Source organism: Canis lupus, chromosome 17, assembly GCF_003254725.2.
Source record: "Canis lupus dingo isolate Sandy chromosome 17, ASM325472v2, whole genome shotgun sequence".
NCBI lineage: Eukaryota > Metazoa > Chordata > Mammalia > Carnivora > Canidae > Canis > Canis lupus.
The window spans coordinates 14704542-14724671 of record NC_064259.1 but is presented as its reverse complement, the minus strand read 5'-3'; the positions used below and the strand labels follow the sequence as shown (position 1 = coordinate 14724671).

At 42.7% G+C, this 20130-nt stretch overlaps 1 protein-coding gene across 1 annotated transcript in view; it reads left to right on the top strand.

Moving 5' to 3' along the window:
• The window catches only part of OSR1 (odd-skipped related transcription factor 1), a 217396-nt gene that overhangs the window by 21275 nt on the left and 175991 nt on the right, over positions 1-20130 (top strand). Inside the window, 1 exon segment of the mRNA XM_035700561.2 lies at positions 2956-3053. The gene's annotated coding sequence lies outside the window, so the exon portion shown is untranslated.

Here is a 20130-nt window from a genome sequence, read left to right as displayed (position 1 = left end):
CAGAAAAAAAAATTTAAAAAAAGGAACAACCCACAAACTCTTGCTATAAAGGATGCTACTGAGATAATTAGCCAAATGTGAGTGTGATCTGTGGATTAGGTAATGATACTGTATTGGTGTTAATTTCTGATTGTAATAATTATATTGCGGTTGTATAAGGGAATGTCCTTGTTTATAGGAAATGTACAGAGATATTTAGACACTTAAGGGGCCTCGTGTCTGTAACTCAACTCTCAAAGGGTTTAGAAAAATGTAAATATGTGTATGTATTTTTGTGGGGAGGGAGAATGGTAAAGCAAATATGCTAAAGTGTTAACATTTGGGGAATCTAGGTGAAAAATATTCTGGAAATTTTTTGTACTATTCTTGCAGCATTTCCGTTAGTCTGAAGTTGTTTCAAGACAAAGAGTTTAATATACGTGTGTGTGTGTATATTCCTGCATGTATGAGAAGCCATATAGTGTGGTTAGGGACACAGGCTTGGAGGCAGGTTTCCTGGGGCCAAATCTGGCTGTACTGTTTGTGAGCTGTGCTGCTTTTTACTTAAGCAATCTGAACCTGAAAAATACAAGACAATACTGGTGCCTACATTGGTTGGTTGTGAGGATTAAATGAATGAAAACCCATGACAGGCTTAGAATGGTGAAAGCACATGGCAAGTGTGCAATAAATGTCAGCTCTTACAATATAATATATAGAGCCACCTATAATTAATAATTTGGTTATAGGGTACATGGTATATCCACATTTGTTGACCTACTGGCCATAGGAACATAACACTTTGGAGTTTAGGAATCATTTTCATATTTAACTTTTATAACTATCCCATAAAGTGTAACAGCAACAAACATTGCCCCCATGGTATTGATCTGCAAACTGAGACCAAAAAAGGTCAAGAGATAGAAGTCCCCAACAGATAATTGGCATGACCTGGAGCTGATCCCAGCTGTTCTGACAGCTAATCCTGGAGGAGATTCTTTCCTGCAGGTGACACCAGTATCACACTATCTGTCACTTTGCCTTTAATACTCTGTGAGTGAGAGATTTCCAGGAACAAAGTACCTTCAAGGGACCTTCCATCATCTGCTTCGTTACCTTTTGTCCCCTGTTGTCATGTGCATGTGTATGTGAGCATGAATTCTCCCAGCAATTACTGACTGGTTCCTTAAACCTGATTCCAAAAAGACGTGGCCAGTTGCTAATCCCGAGGCTGAAAAGCCTCCTGCTAGCTGCCTTCTGAGAGGCCTCAGTATACAATGTCAGAGGAATGTCATGTGCTCTGTCCCAGCGAGCAACTGTGCGAGTTATAGCCAGCACCTGGGCATTCTGGAGCTGTGGACTATTTGCAAGGAGCCTCCAAGTCCCTTGGAATTCACTCATCATCTGTCTCCTAAGCAAACAAACAAAACAACTCAACTAAAAACTAAAACCAAAAAAGTAACAGAGCAGTTTTCTGAGAACAGCCTTCCTCTGCATTTCAGAGAACCTAGAAACCCGATTCCTGCCTCTGTGGGTCTTATGATCTTCAGGGGGCCTCAGCTGGACAGATGTTATTACTATAAACCAATCTCTGGTAGCCTCGGGTGGAAAGGGAAGCACCTCTCAATTTGTCAGGGATCATGATACCTTCCCTGCATTTGCTCACTATTTATAATTTGCACATCTTTGTATTAGATATTTGTCTCGATTCTTGCAACAAACATTTGGGGTGGGTGGGGGATAGGGGCTGCACTTCCTACCGAGTAGCTGGTCACCCTAGGGGCTCATAGGGGTAAAGGGGTAAACAACCCACGGGCTAGAACCTGGTCCTGATCCAGTGCTACTTACTTACACTGGCTCTCCTTACCTTCCTGTTTCAGAAGTTATTTTATTTTATTGACCTTTTTTTTTTTTTTTAAGATTTATTTATTTGACAGAGAGAGAAAATGGAGGGAGAATGTGGGGTGAGGGGAGGGGCAGAGGGAAAGACCAAATCCTCAAGCAGACTCTGCAGAGTGCAGAGCTTGATGCAGGGCTTGATCCCATGACCTTGAGATCATGATCTGAGCTGAAACCAAGAGTTGGCCATTCAACCAAGTGACCCAGGTGCCTCAACATTGCTTATTAATTATCCTGTTTTTTTTTTTTTTTTTTTTTTTAAATCACTACTCATCCATTGTAGCCTACCTCATCTGGTCATCCTTTCAAGAATTTCTGGGTTATCTCACCAGCTGTGAGCCTGGAAATGCCACAGGGGGATATGGAACCCCTCTACCCATTGCTTGAAAAGAAAGAAAAGTATGAGAATAACTGTGTTGCCGACATGATCCGGAAATGCACCATAGAGCCCAGGATAAATGGTGCTTGTTGACTACTCTAGTTTGAAGTTTCTTCATACAAGTCTTCTCCATTTGCATGTCTAATTAAGAGCTGAAAATGTATTCATCCATTCAGCTATGGTGAATATCACCAAGGGTGAGGTGCTACAGTTTCCCTTTCTACCTCCTCGTGGAGGGGAGGCTCCACGTTTTAAGCTAATCAGTCTTAGGATGGAGGTTAAAGACTTGAGTTCTAGGCCTTTCTTCACCATGACCTCCTAAGATCTGTGAATTGCAATGGAGTTCATCTGTTATTTACACTTTTTATTATAATGGGAAAATAAGATGTATTCGGAAGTCTTTTGTGGGTTGCAGTGTTTCTCAAATATAAGATGATATTATGGTAATGGTAATGCCAAAGATAATAGAAACTACTTCTGAAGAATTGCTCCTCTGTCATGCTTCCTAAGTCCTCATACATGAGGAATATTAGTTCAGTGAATAGAATAGTAAATAGCCTAGGTATAAGTATGTGAATGAATGAATTGAAAGGGGTTGTAAACTACCTTTTTATAGTGTTTCTATTGAATCATGAAGTTTAGTCCCATAAACATTTTAGTAGCAGAGACTAAAATGTCATGTCTTTATGTTTTTACAGCCAACATACAGAAAGCCTCCTACTTACCCTTTAAGACTCAGCTCAGCTGTCACTTCCTCCAGGAAGCCTTCTTGGACTCACTGATCCTCCTCAGCCAGGTGGGATAAAATGGCCATTCTCTGCTTGTTATAATACATGGGCCTGCATGTTTCATGCTGTAATTACTTACGCTCTCACCCTCTGGATTCTGTCTTGATTCATCTTTGCATCCTGAATGTCCGGGGCAATTCCTGGCATGTTATTTTTGCCTTCGGAAATGTTTTCTGAATGAATGGCCAAACGTTTACCAGTTCTAACGAGGCTTGGCTTGTAAACACAATAGGAATTGAGGTCAGGGAAATGTGGTTCACTTTTTTTTTTTTGCCATAAAGTGCTTACATATTGCACGCTAGAACACAGTGCCTCATGATTTTTTTAACCTCTTATGTGATTATCCCCACAAAAACCCCTTGGGCTAGAAAGGATATAATGACCTTGGTAGTTTTGAGCAGCTTAATATTTTCTTTACATCAAGCTTAGCCTCTTTTCATTATAAAAGAGATGACTGAGTTCATGTAAGGCAGGAAGAATCAGAAGATGTACTCTTCCCCCAGAAAGTCTTCAGAATTGCTGCCTGGCCTTCAGGGGCTCCTACCAGTGTAGGCAACATAAGAAATTGGTATGATATGGACATATTTGTACATTTTAAAAAAGATTAAACGTGATGTAGTACTGGAACTGAGCATGGGTGATTGAGGCCCTGGGTGTTATACTTTCCCTTGCTACAGGGGATGGAAAGAATATTGTTTCTCCTTAAAATGATTTATTTAAATGGGTAGGCTAGAATTCTACTTAAAACCCAGTGTCTGAATGCACCTGTTTAAGTCAGCTTCTTGTTCTCCCAGGTATTTAGGCATTGAATTTTCCCCATTAGGGAAGTGATTGACACCGTGGTCCTTACAATAACACATGATTATAACTCTGCAAATGGCAATTACATTCAATGGAAACCAGATGTTGCATGGAATTTGACTCTGTTGGTTTCTTGGTGAAGTAGATGAATTTGTAAAGTAGAAAACCACAATCATTACTCAGATGGACTATACATGAATTAATGACATAATATCTAAATCATATATGGTTGAAAATAATGATTAACTTAAACTATCAAGATAAGCTAATGAAAAACAGACTCTTAAAAAATTAAAGATATGTTTTCTTCAATATATATTTTATCAGCATGCTAATCACAAAACCAGACTTGTTTGCATGTCTCTTCAGCCCCAAATAAGAAGAAAATATTTAAAAAGAAGAGCGTTTCAGTAGTTAACGTTAAGGAGAGAGTGAACAATTATGATAGTTTTTCTTGGCTGGTGAATTTTTAGGGTGTCTGAAATCCATCTTTAAAAGATATATTGTTGTTAAGGACAGCTAGCAATGTTTTGCGCTGAATCACACAGAGACAGTATATTTCTAAGGACACATTTGGCGTACAAAGCATCAGCTTTATATGCTGGTGCAAAGCATGACCTCTCAAATAAAACTTCTTTTCCTGTCCCTTCTCTCTCCAGTGCCTAAGTGCAAATGTGTGTGCACCCACATGTGCGTGCATCCACCCACACACACTAGTGATGCCTCAGGCCAGGAAGGCAAATCAGCGTTATATTTAAACCTGCACTGTCCCTTGAAAAGCTCAACCTTCGGTGAGCAACCTCCTAAGTGGTTAAGTTTGCAAACCTTGGCCCATCATTTCCACTGTCATGAATTCTCAATGACATCATCACTGTAAAATTAGGAACTCTCTTTCTTTTCCTGCAGATGTGAAAGTTTGACATTGCATTCCATGGTCCCGTGCCACATTTCATCAGCGTTTTTCCTTTGCTTTCTCCAAAGCCTGTGGCCGCATGTGGCGTGTAGATTGCCAGTGCTGTTTGGGATCTCATATCAAATGCTGCTACCTAATCCCAGGCGGCCTTCCACAAGCCCACACCTGCAGCTCATTGAATCCTCCTGGAGTACAAAGGGCTGATTTACAGCACGAAGGATCCAGGCACTGGTTGCAGCTGGGGCTCCAGCAGGAAAAGGAAGTTGTTCATCATCTTGTGTGCATTTCATTAACAATAGTGTACCCGATATGTAGCTTATAGAATAATTTCAAATCACTGACAGAGAGCATTATGGCATTTGGCACTACTAGGAAAAATACTTCGGGATGGGCAAATTACACGTGAGCGTGAGGTTTCCATGCGATCCTCTGGAACTGTGCACACTGATTTATACCAGGTGGGTTGACCTTGCGATATTTTCTGATTCGTTGGGCATTTTCCCATTTCTCATTTCTTTCCCTTTGTCTTTGAAGCAGCCCTGGGTAGAATTGGGAGCTCCGTAGCTTTCTATTCTTTTCATGTATTGGCAACCAAGAAGTTAGGGTCACTGGTGCTAAGCATGGGGTTTTGAAACCAACTCCCTGAGGAGATGCCAGTCACTGGTGCGCTGGGAGGGCCACAACAGTGGCAGCATGTCTCTTTCTCCTCTGAGTTTCAATGGTCAAAAGAAATGAAGGAGTCCCAGGGAGATGCTGAGATCCCAGCGCTGGCTCACCACGACTCTAGGGAATAAAAAAAATGGAAGATGCTCATGCTTTCTTCTGCCTTGCTGGACTGTGCATCTGTTTGACCATTGACTTCTTCTTACCCCCAAAAAGCCCTGGTGGTAGACATGCCTGGAAGGTGATGAGGATGAGTTCAGATGAAGGAGACAAAGCCTGCCATCCCTTGCTGAGCTCCCCACATTCCCCCAATGGCCTGCTGGGCCTGTCTCCTCTGGGACCAGCATGGCTTCCAGATCAGACGCCTCACCTGTTTACCGAGAAGGCTCTGCCTTGCCAGATCTTTCCTGGGAGTATCTTGCAGATCCCAGTTGAAGGATTCTTTCAGGGAAGTGGAAAGCCTTAGAACCTCAAAACAAAAAGGCCTCAGGAGCTCTGGCTCTCTCTGGGTTTGAGGCCAAGCCCCGCATAGAAAGGACAGCAGCAATGTGTGGAATGGAAATGCCAAGGCTTCTGATTAGTTTATCATAGAGGTTTTAACTTTGACTATTTTATATATATATATATATATATATATATATATATATAATGGACAAAAATCAATAAAAATCACCATTCTCAGGGGAAAGGGAGCAGGGGAGGAAAAGCAAATTTCTTTTCACTTTGTAATGGTAAACAAACTCGGCTCAGAGCAATATCTGATGTGGCTGCATGGAGCCTGGTTTCCAGCTTCTCTTGATGTGTCAAATGTATCCCTTATGTGAATCATGGTTTAAAAATACTTTTACTCAGTGGGTTCGGGAAATCAATAAGCTTTTATGATTCTTTCCTTGCTTCACATAATTTCTGATTTCAAAAGAGACTCTGGGTATTCCTTTAAGATGTTTATATATTATGCATTTTAAAAACTAACAATTCTTCCAAGGGCTGCCCAGGCATTGTTGTTGGAGTGTGGTTTTTTTTTTCTTCCCAAGCCTGCTTGCTTGCTTTCTTTCTTTCTTTCTTTCTTTCTTTCTTTCTTTCTTTCTTTCTTTCTACATTAAGCTAATGATTATGGGGCTTACACATAAATTGAAGCCGGATTTATAAAATGCAATATAAAAATCCTCGGGAAGGAAGATAAATATAACAAGCTATGAAACTACGTTAGCCTCTTCCAGTGTTGGAATGACTACAAACGAGGAAATTAATGACCAGGATGTGTGATGTTGCCCAGGTTAGGAGCTTTGGCTCCCAGGCAGGCTGCCTTAAGACGAGCTGTCCTGCATTCCTTGATTTCTCTGAAATACAAATCTAATTGCAGATTGGAACATATCCATTTGCTCAGTCTGTAAAAATAATTTTCCCTGAATATTTACCCAAAGCGCATTATTGCTTATACAGTTGTGAAAAGCATTTAGCACTTTATAATCCCATATATGCTCCTATGTGGGCCTGGGAGTGTACTCTCCTTACAAAATTCACAAATGCCTAGAAGGCTAACAATTTTTACAAAGTGTTCCTCATGGAAAACATCTGGAAGTTTTCCAGAATGGCATTCCAGATGTTATAGTTTTAGCAGTCACAAAAGTGCACTGCACATGCTGTGAGTGCGTGTGTGTGTGTGTGTTTCCCGGTTCTACATAGTATGTTACTTACACGTACCCAGCTCTCTTTGCTCTACCTCTGGAACATTTTAGGTTTGAATTATTTAATATTTCACTTCTGGACAACTCTGCTTTCAGGGCAATTACACATCTGTAAGGAGGGAAGCATGATGTAGACTACTGTAACCAAATACGCACTGGGAGAAGGGGTTTTTAATTGGTATTTTAAAATTGATTTTTTTTTTCTCTGTGGGGTCAGAAAGAAGAATAAGCACTGGGAGAGTGAGGCCTGGATGAACCGCCTGTGTCGAGAGAGGGCTGCCCTCTGTCCCTTTCCCAGATTATACCCTGCAGAGAGGAGACTGCCCACTCCCCTGCCTTCCCCAGCTGCAGGGTGCTGGGCAGGGAGTGAGGGGCAGGCAGTGAGTGGCCAGGAGACAAGGTGTTCTCCTTTCAAACTGCTAGATGTGGCTCACTTTGGAGAAATTTAGGAAAGCATGAGGTCCATGTTAGTGCTCCTTAATCTTTCTCTTCTCCCTGTCCTCCTTCCTGCTCACCTTTTAGATTTGAGCCCTTTCTGTATCAGCCAGTCCCAGGGAAATTAATGGTCCATAGAAATTCAGCCGAGAGACTGGCCTGTTCTTAGAAGCAGCTCCTTGTGAGTCCCACCTGGTGGCAGGTCTCCTTCTCAAGACCAGGACAGAGATGGCGACAGGGAGGAGGGGAAGAAGGAAAAATCTGGTCATGAGTTAGAATGGAAATGAGCCGTGATTCAGGGAGCCATAGTGTTTTATGCTCTGAGTCATTTCCTTCACATGGGGAGATGGATGAGTGGGGATCCACCTTCTTTACAAACCAACACGTTACATTGTTACACATTACATGGAGCCAATCTTGCTTCTTATTACTGGTTACTTTGGGGGAGTAGAGAGCACATTGGGAAGGAAAAGCCTAAGAATGGGTAGTGCGGCCAATGGAATGAATGTGGGTGATGGTGATGGTCTACACTGGCTGAAGCAGCAGAGAGGTGGGGACCAGTGGAAAGTAGGGTGCAAAAGGCCTGTATGAGGGGACATAGAGCAGAAATGCTCCTGTTGCCCCCAGCCTGTGGTTACCTACACAGGACAGGGAGTCATAAGGAGGCTGCTAAAAATGACAAAGGCCATCTTGTTCTCCCATCTTTACTGCTGAGATGGGTGTTAGCTCCAGGCATTTGCCCCAGGAAATTCCCGAAGGGTTCTTGCTTAGCCTTGGAAGAGTCCAGAATCAAGACCCCTTCAAATGAAGAAGACCTGTTGCCCCAAAGGATCTGGGCTCCCCCTGCCTATGTCCAGATAATGTGTGGGATCCAACTTCCCATCAGCCTTGGACTCCGGTTCTTATAGTTACCTGGGCTCACCACTGGCTCAGAAAAACTGATCCTCCTGGACTGTCCTGATTCCTGTGTCCTGGGCACCCAGGACAGTTGGTTATCATGGTTGAAGCATGTCCCTGACTTTATGTCTATCAACATTAGAAAGGTAGTAGGGACCTTCCCTCCCTCTCACAGGGATGCCACAGCTGAGAACCTGTTTGGAGCTGGGTTCTGGGTGGCACCTAGAAGTCCTGCCACCCTGCAGTCAGACATTTACTTTAGGGGGAGTGCATGCTTCCTCAAAGGGTCCTGATCCTCCTCTTTGCTCCCATACCCTGTTCTCCAGAATGCCCAGGGGGTGCCCAGGTGGATACCTGCCCTAGAAAACCCAAGAGGGCAGTGTGGCATTATGGAAAGAACACAACACCAAGACTGAGATTGCATCTTGCTCTGATTTGTGATCAACTACAATTTCATGTGTGGGATGTATTTAATGTCTCAGTTTGTTCATCTGTAGGGTTAGTAGGGATAATAAGAAAGTAGTTCTTACACTTAGGGTTACTGTTTGTAAAACCTTCGTGCTGTGTTTGACATGTATTATTTGTTTAAAAAAAAAAAGTTGTTTCCTCTCTGCCTCTGGGACATTCAGTCATCACCCAAAGTGAAATAAATGTCACCGTTGGTGTACAGGAAGAAGTGCCCCATGGTGGTGACCCTGGAGGCATTTCCCATTGTTTCTCCTTCCTCCTCCCTTGGTCTCTACTGCTCTGCTCTCCTGAGTTGCCTGCTCCTTCTCTGTTTCCTCCCAGGGCTGTGCCCCTTCATGTTTATGATGTTCAGCCTTCTGTCCGCGATCTTCCCCTCCATTTCCAGAGTCAATCTCATTCTTGTGGCATCAACAGGACTACCAAGGCTCCATACCCAGTGTCCACTCCATTTCTACTCATCATTGCTTCCTTGGACCATATATTTTTAGTTTAACAATATCACAAACATTGAATCTTTAGAATCTTTGTCTTCTCTGTGTCTCTCTTTCACACACACACACACACACACACACACAAATTCAGTTACTTCATACGTATTTTTCTTTTTAAAAATTTATTTATTTATTTATGATAGTCACACAGAGAGAGAGAGAGAGGCAGAGACATAGGCAGAGGGAGAAGCAGGCTCCATGCACCGGGAGCCCGACGTGGGATTTGAACTCAGGTCTCCAGGATTGTGCCCTGGGCCAAAGGCAGGCGCTAAACCGCTGTGCCACCCAGGGATCCCCATATGTATTTTTCAAAGCCAAATCATGTCATAGCCTCTCTCCTTGTCTGTTTAAATAAAATCCCGTGATAGATTTTCTTAGCTCAAATTCCACACCTCTCCAATTTACCCATACCCTTCAGGGAGATCAGTGTTATCTTTTTAAAACTCCCATTGGGTCATGATTCTCCCTAATTCAAAAGCCTTCACTATATCCTCATCATTTTCAAGTGAAGCCCAAATCACTTGATGTCCTTAGCATTTGGGTCATACTCTCTTCCAATGTAATGTTTCATCAACTCTCCTTTTTCCTCTTCCTCTTTTGGTACCCTATAGTGACACCGTGTGTCTCTAGTCCTTTGCACATGCTGGGCCTTCAGCTTCCACTAGGTTCCATCATCTGTCCTTTAGCACTCAGCCTGACTTTACCTTTGATACTTAGGCAAAATGAAAGTTATATAGTGTGCATTCATGTGTTGTAGTACATAATACCTTGTGATGTTGGTTCTCATCTGCAACTCCAATGTGTGCTACAATGTTTGGACTATCATAGAGCAAGGAATAGCCAGTTGAACAAATGAACAGCCCTCCAGTGACAGATGGCTGAGTATGCATGAACATTATGGTCACAAAGATCAGGTGCCATGAATTATGTCATTCCAAGGGCTTACAAGAGCTGATCACAGGAAAACTGGAGTGCATACTCCCAGCTCTTCAGTGAAGGTCTTGGCGTCAGATTCGGGTTCTGCCTTAAAAGAAGTTCTGAGGAATCAGAAGTTTTCCCCACCATTTTGGATGAGCTCCAGAGTGAACTTTCTGTGTACAGAATCCTGTCTTCTTGATAACTCAGAAGCTCTTTTCATTATAGGTGGGTTAATCAAAAGTAAATATAAACTGGGAAAGTTGAATTGTTTATAAACATGTTGATATCATCTTGATATTGATAGTGATGTGTCCTTGAAGGAAGGTTTAGGAAACTATGACCACATGTCTCTTGTGTCTACTGAGGCAGTTTCAAGAATTTTAATAACAAAATTCAATTATATTCCTATGCCTTTTGTCCAGAATTAAAAGAGTTGGGGCGCTAACGTGACAAACAAATCTGTGGAGTAGAGATGAAGGTATGATTGATGCACAAACAGTATTGGAGACTAAAACTAGTGGTTTGATGTTATCCTTTTAGATTATAGGTGATGGGGAGGGAGGGTATTATGGAACTTCAAAGGAAGTTCTTTATTTTGAATTTGGCTCATCTGGTCATGCCGGGAAGCCTGCGGTGTGTACTGGACAGCTGGAGCATATCTGTGGCAACACTACCCAGCTCTGACCAATGGAAAGCTCAACTCCTTCAATGTGTCAGCAGTCCAGGGCACTTGACCAAGATATAAATTCTGAAACTGACCAGGGGCAATATCCTACCACATGTGGAGTGTAGCCTAAACTTTACAACATCAGACTATAGTTCACTATGAGACTATGTCTCATGTATGCCATATATTGGATGGCAGTTTGAGATACCTGCTAAAGTCAAAGTATCCAATAGTAAATTATTGACCTCCAAATTTATGGATGAATAAGCATTTCCAGATTATAATGCTTACTGAAAAATGGGTCACAGTCATCAAAGATGGTACCTATAAATTTATGGGAAACAACTTTTAAGTCTTCTAGTAGATCAATTTAACTTATTCTGTTCTCTGGGGATAGATATACATATGTACATACAGATACAGGTCAAGATATAAAAGCTGATTATATATATGTATATGTCAATATCTATATATCTATAAATATATATCATATGTATTGATATTCTGTGCATAACTTTTTATTTTTATTTTTTATTTTTTATTTTTTTATTTTTTTTTATTTATTTATGATAGTCACAGAGAGAGAAAGAGAGAGAGGCAGAGACATAGGCAGAGGGAGAAGCAGGCTCCATGCACCGGGAGCCCGATGTGGGATTCGATCCCGGGTCTCCAGGATCGCGCCCTGGGCCAAAGGCAGGCGCCAAACTGCTGCGCCACCCAGGGATCCCTGTGCATAACTTTTTAAAGCTGAGATACTAATTTCCAAAATTGAATCAATTGCCTGAGAGTATGTTTCTTCTTTCTTTCTTTTTCAAGATGTTGGGATTCTGTGTGGCTTGTATTTAGACCAATTCTCTGTTATCTTATACTCTTCTTGAACTGTTTGTCAAGTCCCACAGCTCAGGCATATATATATCTAGCACCTTCTAAGTGTACGGCATGCAACTAGGCGTGTACTATAAAAGTGATAGCTGCTACAGACTTACCTCCCAGTGTAGGCGATGTAGTGCACACCTTGAGCTTAGCTGGGATGTTTGTGTTCCTTGAGATCTAGGCTTGACATAGCACTCTGCTCCCACTTTGGGAATTCTAGCTTATGAAAGTCATATAACTCTCCATCTTTTCTGTGAAATCCCAGGGACTTTTCTTTTTAAAATTCATAGCTGGGGATCCCTTGGTGGCTCAGTGGTTTAGCACCTGCCTTTGGCCCAGGGCGTGATCCTGGAGTCCCGGGATTGAGTCCCGCGTCAGGCTCCCGGCATGGAGCCTGCGTCTCCCTCCTCTTTTTTTTTTTTTTTAAGATTTTTAATTTTTTTTAATTTTTATTTATTTATGATAGTGAGAGAGAGAGAGAGAGAGAGAGAGAGGTAGAGACACAGGCAGAGGGAGAAGCAGGCTCCATGCACCGGGAGCCCGACGTGGGATTCGATCCCGGGTCTCCAGGATCGCGCCCTGGGCCAAAGGCAGGCGCCAAACCGCTGCGCCACCCAGGGATCCCCCAGCATGGAGCCTGCGTCTCCCTCCTCCTATGTTTCTGCCTCTCTCTCTCTCTCTCTCTGTCTCTATCGTAAATAAATAAATCTTTTAAAAAAAATAAAAATAAAAAAATAAAATTCGTAGCTGAATTATTCCACTTTCTAGATTCTGCTCCTTTGTATGAAAACTTTGCCCTGCATTTTTGGATAAGCCATTAAGGCGATTTGTATGTCAGTGTCTGTGGACCACGCCTTTGCAAATACTGATGTAAGGCAACCGAATTTGCCTTGTGTCTTGCTTCCAAGTGTGCAGATCAAGAGATGTTCATCAGAGCTGAGGAGCCCTCAGTTAAATACAACTTTCCTTCTATATGACTCAGCTGTGCTTAGTGACTGCCCCCCTTTTATTTTATTGTATTAATAAGACAAAGAAGTGTGTAAATTCTACCAAAGGAATTTTGTAGACAAGTCAGTGTCCTAGGAGTTTAGAAGCTGGAGAAGCCATTGTGTTTCCAGAGTGCATGAAAAGAATCTGAGCTTCCTGAGAGGTGGTGAAACTGACCTTCAAGGAACAGATAGGATTCTTCTAGAAGGAGGAAAAAGGCCTGGGCAGCTCTCAGGTGAACAATCTGAGCACAAGCTTGTACAGCAACAATAGGATGTGGTTGAGGACCTAGAGGATGCGAGCCTGGCCAGAGAGGAGAGAGCTCTGGGTGCCAGGCTATCGGCAGGACTCAGAGCAGAAACAGTAACCTCACCATCACTACTGGTAAATTCATAAAACATATTTTCTTTCTGAATGAGTGCCTCCCGCATTTATGGACACAACAGGAATTTATATAATGACTCCTCAGGGAGGGTGCTTTCGTGCTTAGTTGATCCACAGTGCCTGATGTTCTGCTCGGAAATCAGTAATACCTATTGACTGACATATTTTGTCCGGGTCCCCCAGGTCTTCTTTTAAGGCTTCTGAAAAGACTGCCTTTCTTCTCCTTCTGACCTCCGCGCTCTCTCACCTCCACCTTTCCACTCCCAGTCCTTCCGAGCCAGTGACTTCCGTCTTGCCTTCCCCTGGTTTTGTTCCTTGTGAGGCTTGATTAGGGGTAAGCCCCAGAGCAGCCCCCTCGGGCAGCTGTCTTTCTTTCCACTCTCCCCTGAACTGGGCCATCTGGTTCTCATTCTCTACTCCGCGCGGTGGCCTCTACTCTCCCCGTGCTCTGTGTATATATGTATTACCCAGCCTGTTTGAGAATCAGAGCTCCTAACCAGTTTTGTCCCCTGTAAACTGAAGAGAGCTGGACAGGTTGAGAAAAGCTTAGGTGTAAATGAAACCCTAACCAGAGCAAAATTTCTGGAGCCAGGGAGAGGCAGGAGGCGTGCCTAACCTTGATCCATGGACAACCTTTGGGGAGTCTGCTGACCTCTGAGAAGCGACTCAGATTTGTGTATGGGCATGTACATTTTTGGGGGGACAGAATCTGAAGCTTTTATGAGGTTCTCTAAGAGATCAGGAACTCTGAAATTTCACCCTCACAGATCTTTCTGTGTGGTTGTCTGTAGCAATCCCGTTGTTACTAGGAGGGAACCAGAGCTTTAGAGAGGTTGTATACTTGCCAAAGTTACTAAGAAGTGTGCACAGGAGGCCAAGTTGCTGGCTGGGAACCGCCATGCCATCCTGCCTCTCTGGTGTGGGAGACAGGTCTTCACATTCCCAAGAACCACTTGTCACCTAGTGGGCAGCTCTGGAGCATGAAGGAGGCTGGGTGTAGGCCATGTGATTTCTGTCAGTGCCTGGGGCAGTGAGGATCACCTTGGGCAGGCAATCTCATTCCTGGTTGAAATGAGAAGCTCCTGGGTAGTTTGTCAAATGTCCCAATGCCCTGGCCACCCCCCAGTTCAATGATGCTCCAGCAGGACTGGCCCTTCCTCTTCTCTGCTCCCCAAAGGCTTGCTCATTTCTTCACGGCCCCTTCCTGGGGTGCCACCTGCCAGAAATGCTCTCTCCTCTGCTGCTCACCACAAGCACTGCTAGTTCTCTTTCCTGACACTGTGGTGCACTGTGGTTTTTCTCCTGATGCTCCTGCGGATGGTCTTTGCCTCCTCCCTCCTGCCACCTACCACCCCCATGCCTGCCACACAGCTGTCTGCAAATGTTTCTGGATGGAATGGATAAATGAATGGATGGACCTGCGACCTGGAGGATATCTCCTGCTTCTCAGCCACCCTCTTACCCTCAACTTTTTAGATTGCATTCCCACAGAAGTTATGACGACCCGTTGGTCTCCAGAACTAATTTTTAGTATAGTCGCTGGCCCAGGATGTTTTCCTGGGATCCATACAGCTCTCTCAATGAAGGAGAGATGGAAAGGAGAAGAATAATATTAACTCAATGCTAACTTCTATCTAAGCAGTGCTGTTTACCAGCTTCTGATTAAAGAGCATTGAACTGAGCTAATTTGTTTTGTAGAGCTCAGTGATTGTTGGCATGGAAGCTTGGTATTTAAAACTTACCTCTCCTAACTGGAGAACATCTTAATGGTTTTTGGTTGTCTTACCCCTATTGTGTGAGGGTGCCTGCTGCCTGGCCGCTGCCTGCTTCTCCACCCTCAGTAGTGACCTCTACTATATCCTTGGGTATCTCTAATATCATAATGCTTTTTCTCAGGGTTTTTTGGTGGTAAATCACAATCTTGCCTTTAAATGCCCCAGTTTGTTTTCAGTGTTCCTAAGGCATTGTATTGAGAGTCTTCAAATATATTTGTTTGTAATTCATGCAATCAAACAACATTTGGGGACACATTAGGGACTGACAAGAAGAAGGTGATACTCTCGTGAAAGGAGATGGAAATGCACAGGATTTTGGACCTAGAGGCCCAGTGAGGCCCAAATATGTGGCTCCTCACTGAGGTAGTTCTTCCCCTGTCTGGGAATTTGGCTTCCCAGTATAGTGACTGTCACGATGGCCAAGAATAATGGTCACAGGGGGTTAGTGTTAGAGATCATCCTCCCCAGCTTCCTGAACTTGGCCTTGGGAGAGAAGAGACTTTCATAGGGTCAGCAAGAGAGGTGCCAGGCCAGTTTTAGGACCCCTACTCTGGTGGGATACAGGAGAAGTGGACAGGACCTGGATCTTCCTAGTTCCAAGTGAGAGAGGGCTGTGTGAATGGGGCACTGTCCCACCTGTGTGACTGGCCGAGGAGGCCATTACACCAGCTCTGTTTAGCATTCATGGAGTTGCTATGAATTAAAGCTGCTGGGTGCTCTTCTGAATTTGTCACAGATACAGCCATCTGAAAATTAACTATGTTTTCTTTGACACAAAATAATATTCGGATTTGGAGTACTTCCAATAACTGTAAGCAGCCTTTTTCATATGAGCCTTAGTCTCACCTAATAACGCCAGCAATAATAATATCAGTAATAATATTTATTCAAGATCGACTGTGCACTCCCATGGTAGGTATTCTGCACGTATTCTCCTGTTTAGCTTTATGATAGGCACTGTGAGACAGATGCCTTCTCTATTTCATGCATAAGGAAGTTAAGGTTCAAAATAACTTGCCCAAGAGCATGTATTCTTTTTTCTAATTTTTTATTGGCATATAATCGACATCTAGCATTATATTAGTTTCAGGTGTACACCAATTCGATATTTGTATTATTGTGAAATGATCACCACCGTAAATCTACTTCACATCCATCACCACACATAGTTACAAATTTTTTTTCTTGTGATGAGAACCTATAAGATCTACTCTCTTAGCAACTTTCAAATATATAATACAGTTGTGGAGTGTGTGTTCTTGATCAGTACTTTGTAACACCTCCTTAAACCGTCTACTCCACCATCTGGGATACAGCAGTGAGGCCAGGGAACATCAGGGAGTTTGCTATACCTTGAAATCTGGTATGGCCCTCCTGCATTTAGGGTAAGTGCATTCCTGAGAGGTACCTACCTTCCTGGTGACCATACTGAATTCAGCCTTGATTTTTTTTCTCTGTCTGCAGCAAGCAGGCACCAAAGGAGCTGTTTTATTTATTTTTTATTTTATTTTATTTAAAAATATTTTTTCTCAAGACATTTATAGAGTACTTCAAGAAGAGCCTTCTAGACAAGAGGTTCAGGTGTTGGAGTCCCTGTTTTCCACAGAACTGACTGATGAAATATACACATTTAGAAAAAACTGTAAACACAGTAGAAGCCAGGGGTCCAAGCTGCAACAGCAAAGAATTTCTGAAACAGCGATGATAGGGTTTGGACCGAAAAAAGCCTATATGGAGAACACCGTGCCAGAGAGAACAGAGTCTAGGGAATCACACTGAGGTGTCGTGGGCAGGATCTCAGTGACAACACTGACCTGGAGAGATGAGAGCCACTGGTGAAATCAGGCTGCAAGGGCTTTCAGTCTACATTATTTGAATTGTTCTTCTGTGAAAATGTAGGGTTGGTTCCCCCAAATTCGCATTGGTGAGTTTTATTTGCTAGGATTTCTTTTTGTGATTAAAAATAGTTTTTCAAAACTATTACCTAAATATTAAATTATCTAGCAATAAGTATTTATGAATTACATGATCATTATTAATTTTCAACATGAAAAGTATTGCTTTGCTCATTTAATATTTCCCCCTTTTTTGATGTTGTTATCTCTGCTCTAGTTTTATTTGCATTTGTCTGATGTGTCTAGGTAAATCCTTTTGCTTTTAACCTTTCTGTGTCATTTACCTTGTTGTACTTATAGGTGATGTATCATGGTTACATTTTCTGACTTGATCTGAGAAGATCTGCTTTTTGCTAAGAGAGTTTAGCCTATTTTTATTTACTGATATAAAATGATCTTCTTCCATTTATCTGTTATGCTTTCTCTCAGAGGTTTTGTGAGGATTAAGTAAGATAGTAACTATAATGTTCTTAGCATAGTATCTGGTGCATATTCAGGACTTTTATTTTTCCTTACCATATCAATAGAGGCTCAAACAAGTACTCACTAAGCACTCATTCCTGATAAAGCCCTTTAAAAATGAGACCAAGAAAGATCCTTGTCTATTTAATTTAAAAGGCTAATTAGCAAAACAACTAGGGTCACCACTTAGGGCCACTGGACTCTAGGATCTAGGCTTGTAGCTAGGCTGTCAGAGTTAAACTATGCAGGGATCACCTATTTAATTCATTAAAATTTTCAAATACCCTTCAAAGTTTACTTTATAAAACCACCATAACATGTAGTTTGTCTTATGGTGACTTGGGCGCATCTTCTTCCTTAGACACACCTAGCAACTGTATTAAAATTCCAAGTTCCTGAGCCTCAGTCTGTATTACTGAGCCAGAATTTCCAAGAGAGAAGTCTGATGATTTTTCTTTTTTTGAAAATAAACATCCAAGGTGATATTATTATTAAGTAAATTAAGAAACATTACAGATCCAGCATTGGGACATAGAGACCTTATCATTTTGTCTTTATTTAGTAAATCTGTTGTGTTTGTTAAAACATTTATTACATGGAATCATAGGCTCATCCCACATCAAAGAAAATAAGAACACTAAAATTAACTAGAAGGATCTTTTTTAAAAAGATGCTCTAAAGGATTCATATATCACCAATGTCTAAGAGCCTTCTTAGAAACAGAAAAATCATTACCAATAAAATCAGAAACAATACAATGCTGAAGTCAGCACAGATCTTCCTTGGCTTACTATGAGGTTTTGTCCTGATAAACCTACATATAAGTTGAGAATATCATTAAGTCAAAAATGCATTTAATATTCTTGATCTACCAAACATCATTACTTAGCCTCACCTACCTCACACATGCTCAGAACACTTCCATTAGCCTACAGTTGGGCAAAATCATCTAACTTTATTTTACAATAAAGTATTGGATATGTCATGTAATTTATTGGTTACTGTACCAAAAATGAGAAAAAGAAGGTCATTTGGGTGCAGAGGGGGTGTCAGCCTATTGGTTGTTCACCCTCGTGGTCATGTGGCTGATGGAGAGCATCTTCACTACCCAGCATCATGAAGAGATTGGACCACATCTCACCAGCCTAGAAAAAGATCCAAATTCCAAATCCAAAGTACAATTCCTACAGAATGCACATCACTTTGGCACTACTGTAAAGTTGAAAACGCATAAGACAAACCATCGTAGTGAAGGGCGGCCTGCACAGTGCAAATCTGACAGCTGGGCCACGGCTCAGGTCCTGGAAAGCAGAGGCCTCAGGCGGGGACCTAGTGCCCCTTCTCACTAGCTCTTCCGTCCCTGGCACATACTCCTCCACCTCTCTGTTCTCTCAACTCTAAGATGGGAATGACGACAGCATCCTCATCAGATGTGGGGATTAAGCCAGGTGATGCCTACAATGTGCTGGGCAGAGTGCGTGGCCCACTGGTCAGCACTTGCCAAAGTCAGCTTCCTAAAATCTCCGGTCCTTTGCAGATGAGGAATTTTCTCAGAGAGAGTGTGGACTTGACCCAGGCCCCTGAGTCAGTGCATGGGAACTCTGGTTTTGGGAGCCAGCCCAGTGCGGTTAGCACTCCCCCACCTGCCACTTAAACCTGGGCTCAGAAGAGCTGAAAGTGAGAAGCAGACAACAGAAGCAGACAACAGAAGCAGACTTGATGTCCAGCGCAGGCTGAGCCACCCACCTGCACACAGGGTGAGCACACAGGCTGTGTTCCTGACCACAGCCCTGACTCTCACAGGGACTTGAGGAAGAATCCTGTAGCACCTTCCATCTCAATGGGGGCAGCTGCAGAACAGATGGGAGACAGTGCTCCACAGAATCCCCCTCTCCATCCTGGCCTTCTCTACTCATAACTAACCTCTAGAAGGAAGCAGGGGCCCTAGACATGGAATACAAGCCACTTCTGTGTGGTGGCCCTCTGTGAGATGGATGGTGCTGTAGGTTTGCTCTTCTAGCAGAGATGCTTTGAACCTTTCCTCACCAAAACCACAGTTCAAGCTTGAAGAATGTAGTGGGATTAATTTTGTGGGGCTCAACTCAGAGTTTTGAGCACTCTTCCTTCACATAAATGAATCACATTATTCTTCCCACTTGGTAGCTGACAATCTTCCCAGCTCAGAGAGGCTGGAAATGCACTGATGTGGAAATGTGGACATCTCTGAATGGCCTGGTCCATGGAAAGCGATGGCAGCCAGGTGGCATCAGGAAATGTGTCAGGTGTATGGGTGTATGGCTGGCTGCTAAAATCTTTATTTTCCTTAGCATGTGTGGGTTGTTTTTTTTTTTTTTTCCACTACCAGTCAGGTATAAGGGAGGAGACTTCCGCCTCTGTGGAAACCAACAATGCAGAGGGGAAGGCTCTACCAGGACGGGGCCCTGATCTGCCCCTAATTGCTGTGTGGCTTTGGGCACATTAGCTCAAGCTTCAGTTTTTTTGTGGAAGGCAGATAATGGTATCTACTCTGCCAGTCTCCCTGGATGCTGCAACATATACTTGATTGTTCACATGGAAGCTTCATTGAAAGCAGAGTTCAATTCTTATTTATGCCTTGCTCTGTGTGTTTGACACAAAAAACTGTTCAGTGTGTTTTTGTTGAATGAATGAATGAATGAATGAATGAATAGGTATATGAAAGAGCACTACATACCCTCAATAACTCATTTTAAATGATCTTTTTAGGTCTCTGTATCTCTTGTTATCCT